This window comes from Nelumbo nucifera, chromosome 4 (genome assembly GCF_055504915.1).
Source record: "Nelumbo nucifera cultivar China Antique chromosome 4, China Antique-T2T, whole genome shotgun sequence".
NCBI lineage: Eukaryota > Viridiplantae > Streptophyta > Magnoliopsida > Proteales > Nelumbonaceae > Nelumbo > Nelumbo nucifera.
In genome coordinates, this window is record NC_142652.1 from 53554672 (window position 1) to 53571549 (window position 16878).

A 16878-nucleotide genomic window follows, 5' to 3' on the forward strand; every position below is an offset into this window, starting at 1 on the left:
TAATTCATGCTCGCTTAGATCTTTATGCACTATCTTGCCCCCCTCCATTAATTGTTTTAGATTTGAAAAAACTGTGTATCAGCCTTCCTCCCTTGGTAACCGTGCACAAGCTCCTACGTGAGCAGAGTGTTTGCTTTTCAGATCTGCCGCACCCCCGGATAGATGCAATACTATCGCGGGGCCCACAATGCACGACGAATGCCAAAAGCCCGGTTCTTGCATCGTTGCCATTCCGTAATGACGATCGTGCCGCAAATGGTCCGAGTATCCGACGCGTTGTTTCCAGTTGTATCGCCGAAACAACAAATGGAATTTGCAAATACAAATCAAAATAAAATATTAATAAAATTGGGGTGCAACACGAGGACTTCCAAGGAGGTCACCCATTCTAGTACTACTCTCGCCCAAGCACACTTAACTTCGGAGTTCTGATGGGATCCGGTGCATTAGTGCAGGTATGATCGCACCCGTTTAATTCATGCTCGCTTAGATCTTTATGCACTATCTTGCTCCCCTCCATTAATTGTTTTAGATTTAAAGAAACTGTGTATGCAGCCTTCCTCCCTTGGTAACCGTGCACAAGCTCCTACGTGAGCGGATTGTTTGCTTTTCAGATCTGCCGCACCACCGGATAAATGCAATACTATCGCGGAGCCCACAATGCACGACGAATGCCGAAAGCCCGGTTCCTGCATCGTTGCCATTCAGTAATGACGATCGTGCCACAAATGGTCCGAGTATCCGACGCATTGTTTCCAGTTGTCTCCCAGAAACAACAAATGGAATTTGCAAATACAAATCAAAATAAAAAATTAATAAAATTGGGGTGCAACACGAGGACTTCCCAGGAGGTCACCCATGCTAGTACTACTCTCGCCCAAGCACGCTTAACTTCGAAGTTCTGATGGGATCCGGTGCATTAGTGCAGGTATGATCGCACCCGTTTAATTCATGCTCGCTTAGATCTTTATGCACTATCTTGCTCCCCTCCATTAATTGTTTTAGATTTGAAAAAACTGTGTATGCAGCCTTCCTCCCTTGGTAACCGTGCACAAGCTCCTACGTGAGCGGATTGTTTGCTTTTCAGATTTGCCGCACCACCGGATAAATTCAATACTATCGCGGGGCCCACAATGCACGACGAAGGCCGAAAGCCCGGTTCCTGCATCGTTGCCATTCAGTAATGACGATCGTGCCGCAAATGGTTCGAGTATCCGGCGCGTTGTTTGCGTTTGTCTCGCCGAAACGACAAATGGAATTTGCAAATACGATATCGAAATAAAATATTAATAAAATTGGGGTGCAACACGAGGACTTCCCAGGAGGTCACCCTTTCTAGTACTACTCTCGCCCAAGCACACTTAACTTCGGAGTTCTGATGGGATCCGGTGCATTAGTGCTGGTATGATCGCACCCGTTTAATTCATGCTCGCTTAGATCTTTATGCACTATCTTGCTCCCCTCCATTAATTGTTTTAGATTTGAAAAAACTGTGTTTGCAGCCTTCCTCCCTTGGTAACCGTGCACAAGCTCCTACGTGAGCGGTTGTTTGCTTTTCAGATCTGCCGCACCACCGGATAAATGCAATACTATCGCGGGGCCCACAATGCACGACGAATGCCGAAAGCCCGGTTCCTGCATCGTTGCCATTCAGTAAGGACGATCGTGTCGCAAATGGTCCGAGTATCCGACGCATTGTTTCCAGTTGTCTCCCAGAAACAACAAATGGAATTTGCAAATACAAATCAAAATAAAATATTAATAAAATTGGGGTGCAACACGAGGACTTCCCAGGAGGTCACCCAACCTAGTACTACTCTCGACCAATCACGCTTAACTTCGGAGTTATAATGGGATCCGGTGCATTAGTGCTGGTATGATCGCACCCGTTTAATTCATGCTCGCTTAGATCTTTATGCACTATCTTGCTCCCCTCCATTAATTGTTTTAGATTTGAAAAAACTGTGTATGCAGCCTTCCTCCCTTGGTAACCGTGCACAAGCTCCTACGTGAGCGGATTGTTTGCTTTTCAGATCTGCCGCACCACCGGATAAATGCAATACTATCGCGGGGCCCACAATGCACGACGAATGCCGAAACCCCGGTTCCTGCATCGTTGCCATTCAGTAATGAAGATCGTGCCGCAAATGGTCCGAGTATCCGACGCATTGTTTCCAGTTGTCTCCCAGAAACAACAAATGGAATTTGCAAATACAAATCAAAATAAAATATTAATAAAATTGGGGTGCAACACGAGGACTTCCCAGGAGGTCACCCATCCTAGTACTACTCTCGCCCAAGCACGCTTAACTTCGGAGTTCTAATGGCATCCGGTGCATTAGTGCTGATATGATCGAACCCGGTTAATTCATGCTCTCTTAGATCTTTATGCACTATCTTGCTCCCCTCCATTAACTGTTTTAGACTTGAAAAAACTGTGTATGCAGCCTTCCTCCCTTGGTAACCGTGCACAAGCTCCTACGTGAGCAGAGTGTTTGCTTTTCATATCTGCCGCACCCCCGGATAGATGCAATACTATCACGGGGCCCACAATGCACGACGAATGCCAAAAGCCCGGTTCTTGCATCGTTGCCATTCCGTAATGACGATCGTGCCGCAAATGGTCCGAGTATCCGACGCGTTGTTTCCAGTTGTATCGCCGAAACAACAAATGGAATTTGCAAATACAAATAAAAAAAAAATATTAATAAAATTGGGGTGCAACACGAGGACTTCCAAGGAGGTCACCCATTCTTGTACTACTCTCGCCCAAGCACACTTAACTTCGGAGTTCTGATGGGATCCGGTGCATTAGTGCAAGTATGATCGCACCCGTTTAATTCATGCTCGCTTAGATCTTTATGCACTATCTTGCTCCCCTCCATTAATTGTTTTAGATTTGAAAAAACTGTGTATGCAGCCTTCCTCCCTTGGAAACCGTGCACAAGCTCCTACGTGAGCGGATTGTTTGCTTTTCAGATCTGCCGCACCACCGGATAAATGCAATACTATCGCGGGGCCCACAATGCACGACGAATGCCGAAAGCCCGGTTCCTGCATCGTTGCCATTCAGTAATGACGTCGTGCCGCAAATGGTCCGAGTATCCGAGACATTGTTTCCAGTTGTCTCCCAGAAACAACAAATGGAATTTGCAAAAACAAATCAAAATAAAATATTAATAAAATTGGGGTGCAACACGAGGACTTCTCAGGATGTCACCCATCCTACTACTACTCTCGCCCAAGCACGCTTAACTTAGGAGTTTTGATGGGATCCGGTGCATTAGTGCTGGTATGATCGCACCCGTTTAATTCATGCTCTCTTAGATCTTTATGCACTATCTTGCTCCCCTCCATTAACTGTTTTAGACTTGAAAAAACTGTGTATGCAGCCTTCCTCCCTTGGTAACCGTGCACAAGCTCCTACGTGAGCAGAGTGTTTGCTTTTCATATCTGCCGCACCCCCGGATAGATGCAATACTTTCGCGGGGCCCACAATGCACGACGAATGCCAAAAGCCCGGTTCTTGCATCGTTGCCATTCCGTAATGACGATCGTGCCGCAAATGGTCCGAGTATCCGACGCGTTGTTTCCAGTTGTATCGCCGAAACAACAAATGGAATTTGCAAATACAAATCAAAATAAAATATTAAAAAAATTGGGGTGCAACATGAGGACTTCCAAGGAGGTCACCCAATCTAGTACTACTCTCGCCCAAGCACACTTAACTTCGGAGTTCTGATGGGATCCGGTGCATTAGTGCAGGTATGATCGCACCCGTTTAATTCATGCTCGCTTAGATCTTTATGCACTATCTTGCTCCCCTCCATTAATTGTTTTAGATTTGAAAAAACTGTGTATGCAGCCTTCCTCCCTTGGAAACCGTGCACAAGCTCCTACGTGAGCGGATTGTTTGCTTTTCAGATCTGCCGCACCACCGGATAAATGCAATACTATCGCGGGGCCCACAATGCACGACGAATGCCGAAAGCCCGGTTCCTGCATCGTTGCCATTCAGTAATGACGATCGTGCCGCAAATGGTCCGAGTATCCGGCGCGTTGTTTGCGTTTGTCTCGCCGAAACGACAAATGGAATTTGCAAATACGAGATCGAAATAAAATATTAATAAAATTGGGGTGCAACACGAGGACTTCCCAGGAGGTCACCCTTTCTAGTACTACTCTCGCCCACGCACACTTAACTTCGGAGTTCTGATGGGATCCGGTGCATTAGTGCTGGTATGATCGCACCCGTTTAATTCATGCTCGCTTAGATCTTTATGCACTATCTTGCTCCCCTCCATTAATTGTTTTAGATTTGAAAAAACTGTGTATGCAGCCTTCCTCCCTTGGTAACCGTGCACAAGCTCCTACGTGAGCGGATTGTTTGCTTTTCAGATCTGCCGCACCACCGGATAAATGCAATACTATCGCGGGGCCCACAATGCACGACGAATGCCAAAAGCCCGGTTCCTGCATCGTTGCCATTCAGTAATGACGATCGTGCCGCAAATGGTCCGAGTATCCGAGACATTGTTTCCAGTTGTCTCCCAGAAACAACAAATGGAATTTGCAAATACAAATCAAAATAAAATATTAATAAAATTGGGGTGCAACACGAGGACTTCCCAGGAGGTCACCCATCCTACTACTACTCTCGCCCAAGCACGCTTATCTTAGGAGTTTTGATGGGATCCGGTGCATTAGTGCTGGTATGATCGCACCCGTTTAATTCATGCTCGCTTAGATCTTTATGCACTATCTTGCTCCCCTCCATTAACTGTTTTAGACTTGAAAAAATTGTGTATGCAGCCTTCCTCCCTTGGTAACCGTGCACAAGCTCCTACGTGAGCAGAGTGTTTGCTTTTCATTTCTGCCGCACACCCGGATAGATGCAATACTATCGCGGGGCCCGGTTCTTGCATCGTTGCCATTCAGTAATGACGATCGTGCCGCAAATGGTTCGAGTATCTGGCGCGTTGTTTGCGTTTGTCTCGCCGAAACGACAAATGGAATTTGCAAATACGATATCGAAATAAAATATTAAAAAAATTGGGGTGCAACACGAGGACTTCCCAGGAGGTCACCCATTCTAATACTACTCTCGCCCAAGCACACTTAACTTCGGAGTTCTGATGGGATCCGGTGCATTAGTGCTGGTATGATTGCACCCGTTTAATTCATGCTCGCTTAGATCTTTATGCACTATCTTGCCCCCCTCCATTAATTGTTTTAGATTTGAAAAAACTATGTATCAGCCTTCCTCCCTTGGTAACCGTGCACAAGCTCCTACGTGAGCAGAGTGTTTGCTTTTCAGATCTGCCGCACCCCCGGATAGATGCAATACTATCGCGGGGCCCACAATGCACGACGAATGCCAAAAGCCCGGTTCTTGCATCGTTGCCATTCCGTAATGACGATCGTGCCGCAAATGGTCCGAGTATCCGACGCGTTGTTTCCAGTTGTATCGCCGAAACAACAAATGGAATTTGCAAATACAAATCAAAATAAAATATTAATAAAATTGGGGTGCAACACGAGGACTTCCAAGGAGGTCACCCATTCTAGTACTACTCTCGCCCAAGCACACTTAACTTCGGAGTTCTGATGGGATCCGGTGCATTAGTGCAGGTATGATCGCACCCGTTTAATTCATGCTCGCTTAGATCTTTATGCACTATCTTGCTCCCCTCCATTAATTGTTTTAGATTTGAAAAAACTGTGTATGCAGCCTTCCTCCCTTGGTAACCGTGCACAAGCTCCTACGTGAGCGGATTGTTTGCTTTTCAGATCTGCCGCACCACCGGATAAATGCAATACTATCGCGTGGCCCACAATGCACGACGAATGCCGAAAGCCCGGTTCCTGCATCGTTGCCATTCAGTAATGACGATCGTGCCGCAAATGGTCCGAGTATCCGACGCATTGTTTCCAGTTGTCTCCCAGAAACAACAAATGGAATTTGCAAATACAAATCAAAATAAAATATTAATAAAATTGGGGTGCAACACGAGGACTTCCCAGGAGGTCACCCATGCTAGTACTACTCTCGCCCAAGCACGCTTAACTTCGAAGTTCTGATGGGATCCGGTGCATTAGTGCTGGTATGATCGCACCCGTTTAATTCATGCTCGCTTAGATCTTTATGCACTATCTTGCTCCCCTCCATTAATTGTTTTAGACTTGAAAAAACTGTGTATGCAGCCTTCCTCCCTTGGTAACCGTGCACAAGCTCCTACGTGAGCAGAGTGTTTGCTTTTCAGATCTGTCGCACCCCCGGATAGATGCAATACTATCGCAGGGCCCACAATGCATGACGAATGCCAAAAGCCCGGTTCTTGCATCGTTGCCATTCAGTAATGACGATCGTGCCGCAAATGGTCCGAATATCCGACGCGTTGTTTCCAGTTGTATCGCCGAAACAACAAATGGAATTTGCAAATACAAATCAAAATAAAATATTAATAAAATTGGGGTGCAACACGAGGACTTCCCAGGAGATCACCCATTCTAGTACTACTCTCGCCCAAGTACGCTTAACTTCGAAGTTCTGATGGGATCCGGTGCATTAGTGCTGGTATGATCGCACCCGTTTAATTCATGTTCGCTTAGATCTTTATGCACTATCTTGCTCCCCTCCATTAATTGTTTTAGATTTGAAAAAACTATGTATGCAGCCTTCCTCCCTTGGTAACCGTTCACAAGCTCCTACGTGAGCGGATTGTTTGCTTTTCAGATCTGCCGCACCACCGGATAAATGCAATACTATCGCGGGACCCACAATGCACGACGAATGCCGAAAGCCCGGTTCCTGCATCGTTGCCATTCAGTAAGGACGATCGTGCCGCAAATGGTCCGAGTATCCGACGCATTGTTTCCAGTTGTCTCCCAGAAACAACAAATGGAATTTGCAAATACAAATCAAAATAAAATATTAATAAAATTGGGGTGCAACACGAGGACTTCCGAGGAGGTCACCCATCCTAGTACTACTCTCGCCCAAGCACTCTTAACTTCGGAGTTCTGATGGGATCCGGTGCATTAGTGCTGGTATGATCGCACCCGTTTAATTCATGCTCGCTTAGATCTTTATGCACTATCTTGCTACCCTCCATTAATTGTTTTAGACTTGAAGAAACTGTGTATGCAGCCTTCCTCCCTTGGTTACCGTGCACAAGCTCCTACGTGAGCAGAGTGTTTGCTTTTCAGATCTGCCGCACCCCCGGATAGATGCAATACTATCGCGGGGCCCACAATGCACGACGAATGCCAAAAGCCCGGTTCTTGCATCGTTGCCATTCCGTAATGACGATCGTGCCGCAAATGGTCCGAGTATCCGACGCGTTGTTTCCAGTTGTATCGCCGAAACAACAAATGGAATTTGCAAATACAAATCAAAATAAAATATTAATAAAATTGGGGTGCAACACGAGGACTTCCAAGGAGGTCACCCATTCTAGTACTACTCTCGCCCAAGCACACTTAACTTCGGAGTTCTGATGGGATCCGGTGCATTAGTGCAGGTATGATCGCACCCGTTTAATTCATGCTCGCTTAGATCTTTATGCACTATCTTGCTCCCCTCCATTAATTGTTTTAGATTTGAAAAAACTGTGTATGCAGCCTTCCTCCCTTGGTAACCGTGCACAAGCTCCTACGTGAGCGGATTGTTTGCTTTTCAGATCTGCCGCACCACCGGATAAATGCAATACTATCGCGGGGCCCACAATGCACGACGAATGCCGAAAGCCCGGTTCCTGCATCGTTGCCATTCAGTAATGACGATCGTGCCGCAAATGGTCCGAGTATCCGACGCATTGTTTCCAGTTGTCTCCCAGAAACAACAAATGGAATTTGCAAATACAAATCAAAATAAAATATTAATAAAATTGGGGTGCAACACGAGGACTTCCCAGGAGGTCACCCATGCTAGTACTACTCTCGCCCAAGCACGCTTAACTTCGAAGTTCTGATGGGATCCGGTGCATTAGTGCTGGTATGATCGCACCCGTTTAATTCATGCTCGCTTAGATCTTTATGCACTATCTTGCTCCCCTCCATTAATTGTTTTAGACTTGAAAAAACTGTGTATGCAGCCTTCCTCCCTTGGTAACCGTGCACAAGCTCCTACGTGAGCAGAGTGTTTGCTTTTCAGATCTGTCGCACCCCCGGATAGATGCAATACTATCGCAGGGCCCACAATGCATGACGAATGCCAAAAGCCCGGTTCTTGCATCGTTGCCATTCAGTAATGACGATCGTGCCGCAAATGGTCCGAATATCCGACGCGTTGTTTCCAGTTGTATCGCCGAAACAACAAATGGAATTTGCAAATACAAATCAAAATAAAATATTAATAAAATTGGGGTGCAACACGAGGACTTCCCAGGAGATCACCCATTCTAGTACTACTCTCGCCCAAGTACGCTTAACTTCGAAGTTCTGATGGGATCCGGTGCATTAGTGCTGGTATGATCGCACCCGTTTAATTCATGTTCGCTTAGATCTTTATGCACTATCTTGCTCCCCTCCATTAATTGTTTTAGATTTGAAAAAACTATGTATGCAGCCTTCCTCCCTTGGTAACCGTTCACAAGCTCCTACGTGAGCGGATTGTTTGCTTTTCAGATCTGCCGCACCACCGGATAAATGCAATACTATCGCGGGACCCACAATGCACGACGAATGCCGAAAGCCCGGTTCCTGCATCGTTGCCATTCAGTAAGGACGATCGTGCCGCAAATGGTCCGAGTATCCGACGCATTGTTTCCAGTTGTCTCCCAGAAACAACAAATGGAATTTGCAAATACAAATCAAAATAAAATATTAATAAAATTGGGGTGCAACACGAGGACTTCCGAGGAGGTCACCCATCCTAGTACTACTCTCGCCCAAGCACTCTTAACTTCGGAGTTCTGATGGGATCCGGTGCATTAGTGCTGGTATGATCGCACCCGTTTAATTCATGCTCGCTTAGATCTTTATGCACTATCTTGCTACCCACCATTAATTGTTTTAGACTTGAAGAAACTGTGTATGCAGCCTTCCTCCCTTGGTTACCGTGCACAAGCTCCTACGTGAGCAGAGTGTTTGCTTTTCAGATCTGCCGCACCCCCGGATAGATGCAATACTATCGCGGGGCCCACAATGCACGACGAATGCCAAAAGCCCGGTTCTTGCATCGTTGCCATTCCGTAATGACGATCGTGCCGCAAATGGTCCGAGTATCCGACGCGTTGTTTCCAGTTGTATCGCCGAAACAACAAATGGAATTTGCAAATACAAATCAAAATAAAATATTAATAAAATTGGGGTGCAACACGAGGACTTCCCAGGAGGTCACCCATCCTAATACTACTCTCGCCCAAGCACGCTTAACTTCAGAGTTCTGATGGGATCCAGTGCATTAGTGCAGGTATGATCGCACACGTTTAATTCATGCTCGCTTAGATCTTTATGCACAATCTTGCTCCCCTCCAATAATTGTTTTAGAGTTGAAAAAACTGTGTATGCAGCCTTCCTCCCTTGGTAACCGTGCACAAGCTCCTACGTGAGCAGAGTGTTTGCTTTTCAGATCTGCCGCACCCCCGGATAGATGCAATACTATCGCGGGGCCCACAATGCACGACGAATGCCAAAAGCCCGGTTCTTGCATCGTTGCCATTCCATAATGACGATCGTACCGCAAATGGTCCGAGTATCCGACGCGTTGTTTCCAGTTGTATCGCCGAAACAACAAATGGAATTTGCAAATACAAATCAAAATAAAATATTAATAAAATTGGGGTGCAACACGAGGACTTCCAAGGAGGTCACCCATTCTAGTACTACTCTCGCCCAAGTACCCTTAACTTCGGAGTTCTGATGGGATCCAGTGCATTAGTGCAGGTATGATCGCACCCGTTTAATTCATGCTCGCTTAGATCTTTATGCACTATCTTGCTCCCCTCCATTAATTGTTTTAGATTTGAAAAAACTGTGTATGCAGCCTTCCTCCCTTGGTAACTGTGCACAAGCTCCTACGTGAGCGGATTGTTTGCTTTTCAGATCTGCCGCACCACCGGATAAATGCAATACTATCGCGGGGCCCAAAATGCACGACGAATGCCGAAAGCCCGGTTCCTGCATCGTTGCCATTCAGTAATGACGATCGTGCCGCAAATGGTCCGAGTATCCGGCGCGTTGTTTGCGTTAGTCTCGCCGAAACGACAAATGGAATTTGCAAATACGATATCGAAATAAAATATTAATAAAATTGGGGTGCAACACGAGGACTTCCCAGGAGGTCACCCTTTCTAGTACTACTCTCGCCCAAGCACACTTAACTTCGGAGTTCTGATGGGATCCGGTGCATTAGTGCTGGTATGATCGCACCCGTTTAATTCATGCTCGCTTAGATCTTTATGCACTATCTTGCTCCCCTCCATTAATTGTTTTAGATTTGAAAAAACTGTGTATGCAGCCTTCCTCCCTTGGTAACCGTGCACAAGCTCCTACGTGAGCGGATTGTTTGCTTTTCAGATCTGCCGCACCACCGGATAAATGCAATACTATCGCGGGGCCCACAATGCACGACGAATGCCGAAACCCCGGTTCCTGCATCGTTGCCATTCAGTAATGACGATCGTGCCGCAAATGGTCCGAGTATCCGACGCATTGTTTCCAGTTGTCTCCCAGAAACAACAAATGGAATTTGCAAATACAAATCAAAATAAAATATTAATAAAATTGGGGTGCAACACGAGGACTTCCCAGGAGGTCACCCATCCTAGTACTACTCTCGCCCAAGCACGCTTAACTTCGGAGTTCTAATGGCATCCGGTGCATTAGTGCTGATATGATCGCACCCGTTTAATTCATGCTCTCTTAGATCTTTATGCACTATCTTGCTCCCCTCCATTAACTGTTTTAGACTTGAAAAAACTGTGTATGCAGCCTTCCTCCCTTGGTAACCGTGCACAAGCTCCTACGTGAGCAGAGTGTTTGCTTTTCATATCTGCCGCACCCCCGGATAGATGCAATACTATCACGGGGCCCACAATGCACGACGAATGCCAAAAGCCCGGTTCTTGCATCGTTGCCATTCCGTAATGACGATCGTGCCGCAAATGGTCCGAGTATCCGACGCGTTGTTTCCAGTTGTATCGCCGAAACAACAAATGGAATTTGCAAATACAAATAAAAAAAAAATATTAATAAAATTGGGGTGCAACACGAGGACTTCCAAGGAGGTCACCCATTCTTGTACTACTCTCGCCCAAGCACACTTAACTTCGGAGTTCTGATGGGATCCGGTGCATTAGTGCAGGTATGATCGCACCCGTTTAATTCATGCTCGCTTAGATCTTTATGCACTATCTTGCTCCCCTCCATTAATTGTTTTAGATTTGAAAAAACTGTGTATGCAGCCTTCCTCCCTTGGAAACCGTGCACAAGCTCCTACGTGAGCGGATTGTTTGCTTTTCAGATCTGCCGCACCACCGGATAAATGCAATACTATCGCGGGGCCCACAATGCACGACGAATGCCGAAAGCCCGGTTCCTGCATCGTTGCCATTCAGTAATGACGTCGTGCCGAAAATGGTCCGAGTATCCGAGACATTGTTTCCAGTTGTCTCCCAGAAACAACAAATGGAATTTGCAAAAACAAATCAAAATAAAATATTAATAAAACTGGGGTGCAACACGAGGACTTCTCAGGAGGTCACCCATCCTACTACTACTCTCGCCCAAGCACGCTTAACTTAGGAGTTTTGATGGGATCCGGTGCATTAGTGCTGGTATGATCGCACCCGTTTAATTCATGCTCGTTTAGATCTTTATGCACTATCTTGCTCCCCTCCATTAACTGTTTTAGACTTGAAAAAACTGTGTATGCAGCCTTCCTCCCTTGGTAACCGTGCACAAGCTCCTACGTGAGCAGAGTGTTTGCTTTTCAGATCTGCCGCACCCCCGGATAGATGCAATACTATCGCGGGGCCCACAATGCACGACGAATGCCAAAAGCCCGGTTCTTGCATCGTTGCCATTCCGTAATGACGATCGTGCCGCAAATGGTCCGAGTATCCGACGCGTTGTTTCCAGTTGTATCGCCGAAACAACAAATGGAATTTGCAAATACAAATCAAAATAAAATATTAATAAAATTGGGGTGCAACACGAGGACTTCCCAGGAGGTCACCCATCCTAATACTACTCTCGCCCAAGCACGCTTAACTTCAGAGTTCTGATGGGATCCAGTGCAGTAGTGCAGGTATGATCGCACACGTTTAATTCATGCTCGCTTAGATCTTTATGCACAATCTTGCTCCCCTCCATTAATTGTTTTAGAGTTGAAAAAACTGTGTATGCAGCCTTCCTCCCTTGGTAACCGTGCACAAGCTCCTACGTGAGCAGAGTGTTTGTTTTTCAGATCTGCCGCACCCCCGGATAGATGCAATACTATCGCGGGGCCCACAATGCACGACGAATGCCAAAAGCCCGGTTCTTGCATCGTTGCCATTCCATAATGACGATCGTACCGCAAATGGTCCGAGTATCCGACGCGTTGTTTCCAGTTGTATCGCCGAAACAACAAATGGAATTTGCAAATACAAATCAAAATAAAATATTAATAAAATTGGGGTGCAACACGAGGACTTCCGAGGAGGTCACCCATCCTAGTACTACTCTCGCCCAAGCACTCTTAACTTCGGAGTTCTGATGGGATCCGGTGCATTAGTGCTGGTATGATCGCACCCGTTTAATTCATGCTCGCTTAGATCTTTATGCACTATCTTGCTACCCTCCATTAATTGTTTTAGACTTGAAGAAACTGTGTATGCAGCCTTCCTCCCTTGGTTACCGTGCACAAGCTCCTACGTGAGCAGAGTGTTTGCTTTTCAGATCTGCCGCACCCCCGGATAGATGCAATACTATCGCGGGGCCCACAATGCACGACGAATGCCAAAAGCCCGGTTCTTGCATCGTTGCCATTCCGTAATGACGATCGTGCCGCAAATGGTCCGAGTATCCGACGCGTTGTTTCCAGTTGTATCGCCGAAACAACAAATGGAATTTGCAAATACAAATCAAAATAAAATATTAATAAAATTGGGGTGCAACACGAGGACTTCCCAGGAGGTCACCCATCCTAATACTACTCTCGCCCAAGCACGCTTAACTTCAGAGTTCTGATGGGATCCAGTGCATTAGTGCAGGTATGATCGCACACGTTTAATTCATGCTCGCTTAGATCTTTATGCACAATCTTGCTCCCCTCCATTAATTGTTTTAGAGTTGAAAAAACTGTGTATGCAGCCTTCCTCCCTTGGTAACCGTGCACAAGCTCCTACGTGAGCAGAGTGTTTGTTTTTCAGATCTGCCGCACCCCCGGATAGATGCAATACTATCGCGGGGCCCACAATGCACGACGAATGCCAAAAGCCCGGTTCTTGCATCGTTGCCATTCCATAATGACGATCGTACCGCAAATGGTCCGAGTATCCGACGCGTTGTTTCCAGTTGTATCGCCGAAACAACAAATGGAATTTGCAAATACAAATCAAAATAAAATATTAATAAAATTGGGGTGCAACACGAGGACTTCCAAGGAGGTCACCCATTCTAGTACTACTCTCGCCCAAGCACCCTTAACTTCGGAGTTCTGATGGGATCCAGTGCATTAGTGCAGGTATGATCGCACCCGTTTAATTCTTGCTCGGTTAGATCTTTATGCACTATCTTGCTCCCCTCCATTAATTGTTTTAGATTTGAAAAAACTGTGTATGCAGCCTTCCTCCCTTGGTAACTGTGCACAAGCTCCTACGTGAGCGGATTGTTTGCTTTTCAGATCTGCCGCACCACCGGATAAATGCAATACTATCGCGGGGCCCAAAATGCACGACGAATGCCGAAAGCCCGGTTCCTGCATCGTTGCCATTCAGTAATGACGATCGTGCCGCAAATGGTCCGAGTATCCGGCGCGTTGTTTGCGTTAGTCTCGCCGAAACGACAAATGGAATTTGCAAATACGATATCGAAATAAAATATTAATAAAATTGGGGTGCAACACGAGGACTTCCCAGGAGGTCACCCTTTCTAGTACTACTCTCGCCCAAGCACACTTAACTTCGGAGTTCTGATGGGATCCGGTGCATTAGTGCTGGTATGATCGCACCCGTTTAATTCATGCTCCCTTAGATCTTTATGCACTATCTTGCTCCCCTCCATTAATTGTTTTAGATTTGAAAAAACTGTGTATGCAGCCTTCCTCCCTTGGTAACCGTGCACAAGCTCCTACGTGAGCGGATTGTTTGCTTTTCAGATCTGCCGCACCACCGGATAAATGCAATACTATCGCGGGGCCCACAATGCACGACGAATGCCGAAACCCCGGTTCCTGCATCGTTGCCATTCAGTAATGACGATCGTGCCGCAAATGGTCCGAGTATCCGGCGCGTTGTTTGCGTTTGTCTCGCCGAAACGACAAATGGAATTTGCAAATACGAGATCGAAATAAAATATTAATAAAATTGGGGTGCAACACGAGGACTTCCCAGGAGGTCACCCTTTCTAGTACTACTCTCGCCCAGGCACACTTAACTTCGGAGTTCTGATGGGATCCGGTGCATTAGTGCTGGTATGATCGCACCCGTTTAATTCATGCTCGCTTAGATCTTTATGCACTATCTTGCTCCCCTCCATTAATTGATTTAGATTTGAAAAAACTATGTATGCAGCCTTCCTCCCTTGGTAACCGTGCACAAGCTCCTACGTGAGCGGATTGTTTGCTTTTCAGATCTGCCGCACCACCGGATAAATGCAATACTATCGCGGGGCCCACAATGCACGACGAATGCCGAAAGCCCGGTTCCTGCATCGTTGCCATTCAGTAATGACGATCGTGCCGCAAATGGTTCGAGTATCTGGCGCGTTGTTTGCGTTTGTCTCGCCGAAACGACAAATGGAATTTGCAAATACGATATCGAAATAAAATATTAAAAAAATTGGGGTGCAACACGAGGACTTCCCAGGAGGTCACCCATTCTAATACTACTCTCGCCCAAGCACACTTAACTTCGGAGTTCTGATGGGATCCGGTGCATTAGTGCTGGTATGATCGCACCCGTTTAATTCATGCTCGCTTAGATCTTTATGCACTATCTTGCCCCCCTCCATTAATTGTTTTAGATTTGAAAAAACTGTGTATCAGCCTTCCTCCCTTGGTAACCGTGCACAAGCTCCTACGTGAGCGGATTGTTTGCTTTTCAGATCTGCCGCACCACCGGATAAATGCAATACTATCGCGGGGCCCACAATGCACGACGAATGCCGAAAGCCCGGTTCCTGCATCGTTGCCATTCAGTAATGACGATCGTGCCGCAAATGGTCCGAGTATCCGACGCATTGTTTCCAGTTGTCTCCCAGAAACAACAAATGGAATTTGCAAATACAAATCAAAATAAAATATTAATAAAATTGGGGTGCAACACGAGGACTTCCCAGGAGGTCACCCATGCTAGTACTACTCTCGCCCAAGCACGCTTAACTTCGAAGTTCTGATGGGATCCGGTGCATTAGTGCTGGTATGATCGCACCCGTTTAATTCATGCTCGCTTAGATCTTTATGCACTATCTTGCTCCCCTCCATTAATTGTTTTAGACTTGAAAAAACTGTGTATGCAGCCTTCCTCCCTTGGTAACCGTGCACAAGCTCCTACGTGAGCAGAGTGTTTGCTTTTCAGATCTGTCGCACCCCCGGATAGATGCAATACTATCGCAGGGCCCACAATGCATGACGAATGCCAAAAGCCCGGTTCTTGCATCGTTGCCATTCAGTAATGACGATCGTGCCGCAAATGGTCCGAATATCCGACGCGTTGTTTCCAGTTGTATCGCCGAAACAACAAATGGAATTTGCAAATACAAATCAAAATAAAATATTAATAAAATTGGGGTGCAACACGAGGACTTCCCAGGAGGTCACCCATTCTAGTACTACTCTCGCCCAAGTACGCTTAACTTCGAAGTTCTGATGGGATCCGGTGCATTAGTGCTGGTATGATCGCACCCGTTTAATTCATGTTCGCTTAAATCTTTATGCACTATCTTGCTCCCCTCCATTAATTGTTTTAGATTTGAAAAAACTATGTATGCAGCCTTCCTCCCTTGGTAACCGTGCACAAGCTCCTACGTGAGCGGATTGTTTGCTTTTCAGATCTGCCGCACCACCGGATAAATGCAATACTATCGCGGGACCCACAATGCACGACGAATGCCGAAAGCCCGGTTCCTGCATCGTTGCCATTCAGTAAGGACGATCGTGCCGCAAATGGTCCGAGTATCCGACGCATTGTTTCCAGTTGTCTCCCAGAAACAACAAATGGAATTTGTAAATACAAATCAAAATAAAATATTAATAAAATTGGGGTGCAACACGAGGACTTCCGAGGAGGTCACCCATCCTAGTACTACTCTCGCCCAAGCACTCTTAACTTCGGAGTTCTGATGGGATCCGGTGCATTAGTGCTGGTATGATCGCACCCGTTTAATTCATGCTCGCTTAGATCTTTATGCACTATCTTGCTACCCTCCATTAATTGTTTTAGACTTGAAGAAACTGTGTATGCAGCCTTCCTCCCTTGGTTACCGTGCACAAGCTCCTACGTGAGCAGAGTGTTTGCTTTTCAGATCTGCCGCACCCCCGGATAGATGCAATACTATCGCGGGGCCCACAATGCACGACGAATGCCAAAAGCCCGGTTCTTGCATCGTTGCCATTCCATAATGACGATCGTACCGCAAATGGTCCGAGTATCCGACGCGTTGTTTCCAGTTGTATCGCCGAAACAACAAATGGAATTTGCAAATACAAATCAAAATAAAATATTAATAAAA

General features: G+C 46.3%; 31 non-coding genes and 4 pseudogenes across 31 annotated transcripts; all 35 read right to left on the reverse strand.

The window, feature by feature from the left end:
* Positions 1-350: 350 nt before the first annotated feature.
* Positions 351-469, reverse strand: LOC148799526 (5S ribosomal RNA). Its single transcript, XR_016074754.1, has one exon. It is a non-coding gene; the product is annotated as a 5S ribosomal RNA (ribosomal RNA).
* A 354-nt stretch (positions 470-823) lies between these two features.
* On the reverse strand, positions 824-942 carry LOC148799527 (5S ribosomal RNA). The gene has a single exon (XR_016074363.1). It is a non-coding gene; the product is annotated as a 5S ribosomal RNA (ribosomal RNA).
* A 355-nt stretch (positions 943-1297) lies between these two features.
* LOC148799528 (5S ribosomal RNA) lies at positions 1298-1416 on the reverse strand. Its single transcript, XR_016073082.1, has one exon. It is a non-coding gene; the product is annotated as a 5S ribosomal RNA (ribosomal RNA).
* A 353-nt stretch (positions 1417-1769) lies between these two features.
* LOC148799529 (5S ribosomal RNA) lies at positions 1770-1888 on the reverse strand (annotated as a pseudogene).
* A 354-nt stretch (positions 1889-2242) lies between these two features.
* Positions 2243-2361, reverse strand: LOC148799530 (5S ribosomal RNA; annotated as a pseudogene).
* Positions 2362-2715: 354 nt separating this feature from the next.
* LOC148799531 (5S ribosomal RNA) lies at positions 2716-2834 on the reverse strand. The gene has a single exon (XR_016070543.1). It is a non-coding gene; the product is annotated as a 5S ribosomal RNA (ribosomal RNA).
* A 353-nt stretch (positions 2835-3187) lies between these two features.
* On the reverse strand, positions 3188-3306 carry LOC148799532 (5S ribosomal RNA; annotated as a pseudogene).
* A 354-nt stretch (positions 3307-3660) lies between these two features.
* LOC148799533 (5S ribosomal RNA) lies at positions 3661-3779 on the reverse strand. Its single transcript, XR_016070469.1, has one exon. It is a non-coding gene; the product is annotated as a 5S ribosomal RNA (ribosomal RNA).
* Positions 3780-4134: 355 nt separating this feature from the next.
* On the reverse strand, positions 4135-4253 carry LOC148799534 (5S ribosomal RNA). The gene has a single exon (XR_016074869.1). It is a non-coding gene; the product is annotated as a 5S ribosomal RNA (ribosomal RNA).
* Positions 4254-4607: 354 nt separating this feature from the next.
* On the reverse strand, positions 4608-4726 carry LOC148799535 (5S ribosomal RNA; annotated as a pseudogene).
* A 328-nt stretch (positions 4727-5054) lies between these two features.
* On the reverse strand, positions 5055-5173 carry LOC148799536 (5S ribosomal RNA). Its single transcript, XR_016073533.1, has one exon. It is a non-coding gene; the product is annotated as a 5S ribosomal RNA (ribosomal RNA).
* A 353-nt stretch (positions 5174-5526) lies between these two features.
* On the reverse strand, positions 5527-5645 carry LOC148799537 (5S ribosomal RNA). The gene has a single exon (XR_016074755.1). It is a non-coding gene; the product is annotated as a 5S ribosomal RNA (ribosomal RNA).
* Positions 5646-5999: 354 nt separating this feature from the next.
* Positions 6000-6118, reverse strand: LOC148799538 (5S ribosomal RNA). Its single transcript, XR_016073295.1, has one exon. It is a non-coding gene; the product is annotated as a 5S ribosomal RNA (ribosomal RNA).
* Positions 6119-6472: 354 nt separating this feature from the next.
* LOC148799539 (5S ribosomal RNA) lies at positions 6473-6591 on the reverse strand. Its single transcript, XR_016069630.1, has one exon. It is a non-coding gene; the product is annotated as a 5S ribosomal RNA (ribosomal RNA).
* A 354-nt stretch (positions 6592-6945) lies between these two features.
* LOC148799540 (5S ribosomal RNA) lies at positions 6946-7064 on the reverse strand. The gene has a single exon (XR_016071971.1). It is a non-coding gene; the product is annotated as a 5S ribosomal RNA (ribosomal RNA).
* A 354-nt stretch (positions 7065-7418) lies between these two features.
* LOC148799541 (5S ribosomal RNA) lies at positions 7419-7537 on the reverse strand. The gene has a single exon (XR_016074756.1). It is a non-coding gene; the product is annotated as a 5S ribosomal RNA (ribosomal RNA).
* Positions 7538-7891: 354 nt separating this feature from the next.
* Positions 7892-8010, reverse strand: LOC148799542 (5S ribosomal RNA). The gene has a single exon (XR_016073296.1). It is a non-coding gene; the product is annotated as a 5S ribosomal RNA (ribosomal RNA).
* Positions 8011-8364: 354 nt separating this feature from the next.
* LOC148799543 (5S ribosomal RNA) lies at positions 8365-8483 on the reverse strand. The gene has a single exon (XR_016069631.1). It is a non-coding gene; the product is annotated as a 5S ribosomal RNA (ribosomal RNA).
* Positions 8484-8837: 354 nt separating this feature from the next.
* On the reverse strand, positions 8838-8956 carry LOC148799544 (5S ribosomal RNA). Its single transcript, XR_016071972.1, has one exon. It is a non-coding gene; the product is annotated as a 5S ribosomal RNA (ribosomal RNA).
* Positions 8957-9310: 354 nt separating this feature from the next.
* LOC148799545 (5S ribosomal RNA) lies at positions 9311-9429 on the reverse strand. Its single transcript, XR_016069907.1, has one exon. It is a non-coding gene; the product is annotated as a 5S ribosomal RNA (ribosomal RNA).
* Positions 9430-9783: 354 nt separating this feature from the next.
* Positions 9784-9902, reverse strand: LOC148799546 (5S ribosomal RNA). The gene has a single exon (XR_016070407.1). It is a non-coding gene; the product is annotated as a 5S ribosomal RNA (ribosomal RNA).
* Positions 9903-10257: 355 nt separating this feature from the next.
* On the reverse strand, positions 10258-10376 carry LOC148799547 (5S ribosomal RNA). Its single transcript, XR_016073083.1, has one exon. It is a non-coding gene; the product is annotated as a 5S ribosomal RNA (ribosomal RNA).
* Positions 10377-10730: 354 nt separating this feature from the next.
* LOC148799548 (5S ribosomal RNA) lies at positions 10731-10849 on the reverse strand. The gene has a single exon (XR_016069254.1). It is a non-coding gene; the product is annotated as a 5S ribosomal RNA (ribosomal RNA).
* Positions 10850-11203: 354 nt separating this feature from the next.
* On the reverse strand, positions 11204-11322 carry LOC148799549 (5S ribosomal RNA). The gene has a single exon (XR_016069466.1). It is a non-coding gene; the product is annotated as a 5S ribosomal RNA (ribosomal RNA).
* Positions 11323-11675: 353 nt separating this feature from the next.
* On the reverse strand, positions 11676-11794 carry LOC148799550 (5S ribosomal RNA). The gene has a single exon (XR_016070584.1). It is a non-coding gene; the product is annotated as a 5S ribosomal RNA (ribosomal RNA).
* A 354-nt stretch (positions 11795-12148) lies between these two features.
* LOC148799551 (5S ribosomal RNA) lies at positions 12149-12267 on the reverse strand. The gene has a single exon (XR_016070561.1). It is a non-coding gene; the product is annotated as a 5S ribosomal RNA (ribosomal RNA).
* A 354-nt stretch (positions 12268-12621) lies between these two features.
* Positions 12622-12740, reverse strand: LOC148799552 (5S ribosomal RNA). Its single transcript, XR_016071973.1, has one exon. It is a non-coding gene; the product is annotated as a 5S ribosomal RNA (ribosomal RNA).
* Positions 12741-13094: 354 nt separating this feature from the next.
* Positions 13095-13213, reverse strand: LOC148799553 (5S ribosomal RNA). Its single transcript, XR_016069908.1, has one exon. It is a non-coding gene; the product is annotated as a 5S ribosomal RNA (ribosomal RNA).
* A 354-nt stretch (positions 13214-13567) lies between these two features.
* Positions 13568-13686, reverse strand: LOC148799554 (5S ribosomal RNA). The gene has a single exon (XR_016075794.1). It is a non-coding gene; the product is annotated as a 5S ribosomal RNA (ribosomal RNA).
* A 355-nt stretch (positions 13687-14041) lies between these two features.
* LOC148799555 (5S ribosomal RNA) lies at positions 14042-14160 on the reverse strand. The gene has a single exon (XR_016073084.1). It is a non-coding gene; the product is annotated as a 5S ribosomal RNA (ribosomal RNA).
* Positions 14161-14515: 355 nt separating this feature from the next.
* On the reverse strand, positions 14516-14634 carry LOC148799556 (5S ribosomal RNA). Its single transcript, XR_016073344.1, has one exon. It is a non-coding gene; the product is annotated as a 5S ribosomal RNA (ribosomal RNA).
* Positions 14635-14989: 355 nt separating this feature from the next.
* On the reverse strand, positions 14990-15108 carry LOC148799557 (5S ribosomal RNA). Its single transcript, XR_016073117.1, has one exon. It is a non-coding gene; the product is annotated as a 5S ribosomal RNA (ribosomal RNA).
* Positions 15109-15461: 353 nt separating this feature from the next.
* Positions 15462-15580, reverse strand: LOC148799558 (5S ribosomal RNA). The gene has a single exon (XR_016073297.1). It is a non-coding gene; the product is annotated as a 5S ribosomal RNA (ribosomal RNA).
* Positions 15581-15934: 354 nt separating this feature from the next.
* On the reverse strand, positions 15935-16053 carry LOC148799559 (5S ribosomal RNA). Its single transcript, XR_016075149.1, has one exon. It is a non-coding gene; the product is annotated as a 5S ribosomal RNA (ribosomal RNA).
* Positions 16054-16407: 354 nt separating this feature from the next.
* Positions 16408-16526, reverse strand: LOC148799560 (5S ribosomal RNA). The gene has a single exon (XR_016071974.1). It is a non-coding gene; the product is annotated as a 5S ribosomal RNA (ribosomal RNA).
* Positions 16527-16878: the final 352 nt, after the last annotated feature.